Raw genomic sequence first — 6,557 nt, forward strand, 5'->3', positions numbered from 1 at the left:
TCCAAAATGCATCATCTCACACTTATCTGCATTGAAATCCATTTGCCACTCCTCAGCCCACTTCCCTAACTGATCAAGATCCTCCTATAATCTACGATAACCTTCTTCACTATCAAGAACACCTAATTTCATGTCATCTGTAAATTTACTGATCAACCCTTATGCATTCACATCAAATCATTTATATAACTAACGAATAGTAAGGGTCCCAACAGCAACCCCTGTGGCCACACCACTAGTCACCTGGCCTCCATTCTGAGAAACAACCTTCAACCACCACCCTCTGCTTCCTACCTCTGAGCCAATTTTGATCCACCTAATTAGCTCTCCCTGAATTCTATGGGACCTAATCTTCCAGGCTAGCCTACCATGCGGGACCTTGTCGAAGGCCTTGCTAAAGTTCAAATCAACAACATCCACTGCCCTACACTTGTCTATCTTTTGGTTACCTCTTCAAAAAAAACCTCTAGAAGGTTCATCTTTCCACACACAAAGCCATGTTGACTCCTCCTAATCAGACTGTCTATCCAAATGCTAGTAGATCCTGTCCCTCAGAATTCCCTCCAGTAACTTCCCCACTGCTGATGTCAGGCTGACCGGCCTGTAGTTCCCTGGCTTGTCCTTGCTACTCTTCTTAAACAACATTAGCCACCTTCCAGTCTTTGGGAACTTCACCAGTGGCCAATGATGAAGCAAATATCTCCACAAGATCCTCCGCAATTTCTTTTCTAGCCTCCCACAAAGTCCGAGGGTCACTCAATCAGGCCCTGGGATTTATCCACCTTAATGCGCTGTAAGGCTGCAAATACCTCTGCCCAGATAATATGAATTCCTCCAAAACATCTCCACTAGTTTCCCTTATCTCTTAACCAACCATGATTTTCTCCTCAGTAAACACCAAGGAGAAATATTCATTAAAAATCCCACCCATCTCCTGTGGCTTGAGATATAGGTGGCCCTGTTGATCCCTAAGGGGACTTACTCTCTCCCTAGCCACCCTTTTACTCTTTGTATAGCTATAGAACCTCTTGGGATTTTCCTTAACCTTATTTGTCAGATCCACCTCATTCCCTTTCTTTAGCCCTCCTGATTTTCCTCTTAAGAGTATTCTTAATCTTTTTATAGTCATCAAGGGATTCACTCATCCCGACCTCCTAAACCCAATGTATGCTTCCTCCTTTTTCTTGACCAGGGCCTCAATATCCCTTGTCAGCCAAGGTTCCCTAAATTTGCCAGGTTTACCCTTCACCCTAACAGGAACCTGCTGCTTCTGGACTCTTGATATCACACTCTTAAAAGCCTCCCATTTGCTATTCATTCCTTTCCCTTTAAACAGGCTTACTCAATCGACTTCTGCTAGATCCTGCCTAATTAGCCATGCTCCAGTTTAGGACCCTAACCTGTGGACCTGTCCTATCCTTCTCTATCATGATCTTAAAACTAATGGAATTATGGTCACTAGAGCCAAAGTGCTCCCTGACGCCACTTCTGTTACTTGCCTTGTTCCTCGTTCCCCAAGAGGAGGTCAGTATTGCACCCTCGTGAGTAGGGTCCTCTGTATGTTGACTCAGAAAACTTTCCTGGACAAAATTTCACGAATTCCACCCCATCCAGCCCTTAACATTCTGGGTAGTCCAGTCAATACTGGGGAAGTTAAAATCTCCCGCTAATACAACCCTATTATTCTTACAACTCTAAGCAATTTCTCTACACACCTTCTCCTCAAGTTCCCACTGACTATTTTTGGGGGGGGGGGGGTTTATAAATACAGCCCCAGTAGAGCGACCCTCTCTTTCTTGTTTCTAAGTTCTACCCATATGGCCTCACTGGACGACCCCCCCCCCCCAAGAAAGTCATCTCTAAGCACTGCTGTTATGTCCTCCCTTATCAAAAAGGCAACACCCCCTCCTCACTTACCTGTACCTCTGTCACGCCTATTGTGTCAAAATCACTTATTTCTAGAGAGGTTGGACAAACCAGGGTTGTTTTCTCTGGAGTGGCGGAAACTGAGAGGAGACTTGATAGAAGTTTATAAATTATTAGAGGCATAGATAGACAACGGTATGTTTTTCCCAGTGTCAAAATGTCTAATAGTAGAGGGAATGCTTTGAAGTGAGAGATGGAAGTTCAAAGGAGATGTGCGAGGCAAGTTTTTTTACAGTGGTGTTGCCTGGAATTTGCTGCCAGAGGTGGTGCTGGAGGCAGATACATCAGAGGCATTTAAAGGCTCTTAGATAGGCACATGAATATGCAGAGAATGGAGGGATATGGACCATGTACAGGCAGAAGGGATTAGTATAATTAGACACCATTAGCTTAATTAGTTCGGCACAACATTGTGGACCAAAGTGCTTGTTCTATGTTAATAATCAAAATCGTAGAGTTTTGCATTGTGAGAGAGAGAACTGAACTTTGTGGAGCGTAGGAGACTGAGGAGTGATTTTCTCAAGGTGTATAAAATCATGAGGGGCATAGATAGGGTTAGTCTTTTTCCCAGAATTTGGGTATCAAGAACTAGGGGGCACAGGTTTAAGGTGCGAGGAGAAAGATTTGATAGGAACTTGAGGGACAACTTCTTTTACACAAAGGGTGGAATGAGCTGCCAGAGGAAGTGGTTGAGGCAGGTACAATAACAAGTTTTAAAAGACAGTTGGACAGGCACATGGATAGGAAAGGTTTAGAAGGTTATGGGCCAAACGCTGGCAAATGGGACTAGCTTGGGATGAGGCATCTTGGTCGGCATGGACCAGTTGGGCCGAAGGGCCTGTTTCCATGCTGTATGACTCTATGACTATGAACTTGAGTTGACTACACCTGCCCCTTCCCTGCTTCCTGGAAGGATTCCATTCTCTTCTGTCAGTTTTTCTGAATTCTTTTATCTGCTCTGATGATGAGATTTTCCACACCAGCACCACGAAGATGCCTTTGTTTCTCCTTAACCATGCCTTTTCCTCCTACCATAGTTGTTGGGGCTCTCACCACGTCTCCTCTATTTCCTTCAGTTTTGCTCTCAGCCAGAATTTCCAATAAGATTCCACCAAAAGTCGCATCTTTACCTCTTCTCCCACTTTAGCATTCTGATCAGACCATTGTCTTTGTGACTGTCTGGTCAGCTCTTCCATCTCTACCAAACCACTCCCCTTCTCACAGTACTTTCCTGTGCAACCGTGGAATATGCAGCACATGCCCTTTTGCCTCTTCCACTTCCCACCCTCCAGGGATCCAAACAATCCTTCCAGATGAAGCAGCAATTCACCTGTACTTCCAATTTAGTGTGTTAAATGTGGTCTCCTTTACACTGGCAAAACTAAACGCAGACCGGGTGACTACCTTGCAGAACACCTCCATTCAATCTGCAAGTGTGACTCTGAGATTCCAATTGCCCATCACTTTAATTCTTCTATCCACTCTCACTCGGAATTTATCCTCTGATTTCTACATTGCTCCAATATGCCCAATGTAAACCCCAAAAATGGCACCCCTGTCCAAGTACATTACAGCCATGAAGCTCAATAATCAAACTTAACAATTTCAGGTAATCACCCCTTCTCACTTTCTTCACAGATGTGGCTGTACTTTTCCTATTTCAATTTGTTTTTGTTTTATTTTTCTCTTCTGTCTATAATTGCCATTTTTTTTTAAAGAGGTTGACTTGACAAATTTAGTCTGCATCCTATCAAAGGCATTTCTTCTGTTCTCTAAACCCTTCCCTCTCCCTGCAACTTAACATGTGCTTGTATTTTCACTTTTCCATTTGCGATGTAGGGTCCTTGATTTGAAACATCAACCTTGTTTCTTTCCCTACAAATGCTGCTTGATCTGCTGAGTGCTTCCAGCATTTTCTATTTTTGTTTCTGATTTCCAACAGCTGTGGCTTTTTGCTCCAGGCCATTTCCAGCATGATTTCTATCAAATTATCTGTGTGGCCCTGGCCTAGTTATATTTCACTTGATGGGGTGGAATTTGTTAAATGTTGCCAGGAAAGTTTCCACAAACAATATGCAGATGGCCCTACTAGGGAGGGGACAATATTGGACCTCCTATGGGGAATGAGACAGGTCAAATGTCTGAAGTGTCAGTGGGGGAGCACTTTGGGACCAGTGACCACAAATTAGTTTTAAAGTAGTTATGGAGAAAGATAGGACTGGTTTACAAGTTAAAGTCCTAGATTGGGGCAAGGTAAATTTTGAAGGCATCATACAGAGACTTGCAAAGGTTGACTGGCAGAGGCTGTTTGCAGGTAAAGGGGCAGCTGGCAAGTGGGAGGCTTCTAAAGGTGAGATACAGAGAGTTCAGGGTCAGCACGTTCCTGTTAGAGTGAAGGGCAAGGCTGGCAGGATTAGGGTACCCGGGTTAATAAAGGATATTGAGGTTCTAGTCAGGAAAAAGGTGTATGATGGGTATAGGCAGCTGGGTTCCCTTGAGGAGTACAAGGGATTTAGGAGTTCCCTTAAGAGGGAAATCAGGAGGGCAAAAAGAGGACATGGGGTAGCTCTGCCAGATAAGATAAAGGAGAATCCTAAGAGATTTTACAAGAATATTTAGAACAAAAGGGTACCTAGGGAGAGAATAATTCCCCCTAATGGTCAATGTGGCTGTCTACGGCTATATGTGCAGCCACAAGGGATAGGTGAGATCTTAAGTGAATACTTCTCACCTGTATTTACTGTGGAGAAGGTCCACATTACAAAAGAGGAAGAAATTGCAGGGACCCTGGCAGAGATATTATAAATTCCTTAGCCATGGGTGAGGTACTGGAAGACTGGAGGGTGATTATTCCTTTGTTCAAGAAAGGCTGCAAGGACAAGCCAGGGAACTACAGGCCAGTGAGCCTAACATCAGTGGTGGGACAGGAACTACCAGAATTTGGAAAGGCAAAGACTGATTAGGGATAATCAGCATGGCTTTGTGCATGGGAAATCATCTCTCATGAATTTGTTTGAGATTTTTGAAGAGGTGACCAAGAGCATTGACGAGGGCAGGGCAGTAGATGAGGTCGACATAAACTTTAGCAAGGCTTTTGACAAGGTCCTGCAATGGTAGGTTGGTCTGGAAGGTTGGATCACATAGAATCCAGGCTGAGCTAGCCAATTGGATACAAAATTGACTTGGCAGAAGGAAGCAGAGGGCGGTAGTGGATGGTTGTTTTTCATATTGGAGCCCTGTGACCAATGGTATGTCTGAGAGTTCGGTGCTGGGTCCACTGATGTTTGTCATCCAAATCGTTAGTATGGATGACAATGGTATCCAAATTTTGCAGATGGCACCAAAATTGGTGGTGTAGTGGAGAGTGAAGAGGGTAATCTAAGTTTACAAAGGGATCAAGACCAACTTGAGAAGTGGGCCAGAAAATGGCAAACGGAATTTAACTGTGACAAGTGTGAGATGTTGCACTTTGGTAAGTTAAACCAGGGCGGGACTTACACAAGGAAATGGTATAGCCCTGGAAAATCTTGTAGAACAGAGGGGACTAAGGGAAAAGGTACATAGTTCCCTGAAAGTGGAGACACAGGTAGACAGGAGAAGGGCATCAGTCAGGGCATTGAGTACAAGAGTTGGGATGCCATGTTACAGTTGTACAAGATGTTGGTGAGACTGCACCTGCAATACTGTGTGCAGTTCTGGTCACATTGGTATAGGAAGGCTGTCATTAAGCTGAAAAGGGTGCAGAACAGATTCATGAGGATGTCGCTGAGACTGGAGGGCTTGACTATAAGGAGAGACTGGATAGGCTGGGACATTTTTTTCCCTGGAGTGTAGGAGGCTGAGGGGTGACCTTATAGAGGTTTATAAAAACATGAGGGCTGTGGATAAGGTGAATGGTCACAATCTTTTTCCCATGGTAGCAGGTTCCAAAACTAGAGACCATAGGTTTAAGGTGAGGGGGGAAGGATTAAAAGGGACTGAAGGGCAAGTTTTTCACACAGAGGGCGGTGGGTATATTAAACGAGCTGCTAGGGAAGTGGTAGAGGCAGGTACAATTACAACATTTAAAAGACATTTAGACAGCTACAATGGATAGGAAAGGTTGAGAGGGGTATGGTCCAAACGCGGGGAAATAGGAATAGCTCAATTAGACAACTTGGGCGGCACGGACGAGATGGTCCGAAGAGCCGGTTTCTGTGATGTATAACTCTAGGATTAATCCAAGTCCTGTCGTGGGACACTTTAATTACGACAGATGTCCGAACACGGTTGAACCGGGCTGTCGACACGGGAGGCAATTACCGACCCTACCTGTGGTGCTGCGATTGTTGGAGGATGCTCTGCTGTGCAGTTCGCCTGCCGGCCTGTGGAGGTGCAATCCCGCCCAAGTAACTCAGCGAAGAACCAACCAGCCGGGCGGCCAGCCGTACAAGAATGGCTACGTGTGGCGGTTGCTGTCGGGACAGTATCCAGTATAGTGCAGTGACTCAGCCTGCCGGCGGTGGTGCTGCAGCGGGAGGTTCCGATGTGACGCAGTAATGCCGCCGGGACGGTGGTGGTGCTGCAGCGGGAGGCTCCAATGTGACGCAGTAACGCCGCCGGGACGGTGGTGGTGCTGTGTGGGGAGGTCG

This window comes from Pristis pectinata, chromosome 24 (genome assembly GCF_009764475.1).
Source record: "Pristis pectinata isolate sPriPec2 chromosome 24, sPriPec2.1.pri, whole genome shotgun sequence".
NCBI classification, from domain to species: Eukaryota; Metazoa; Chordata; class Chondrichthyes; order Rhinopristiformes; family Pristidae; genus Pristis; species Pristis pectinata.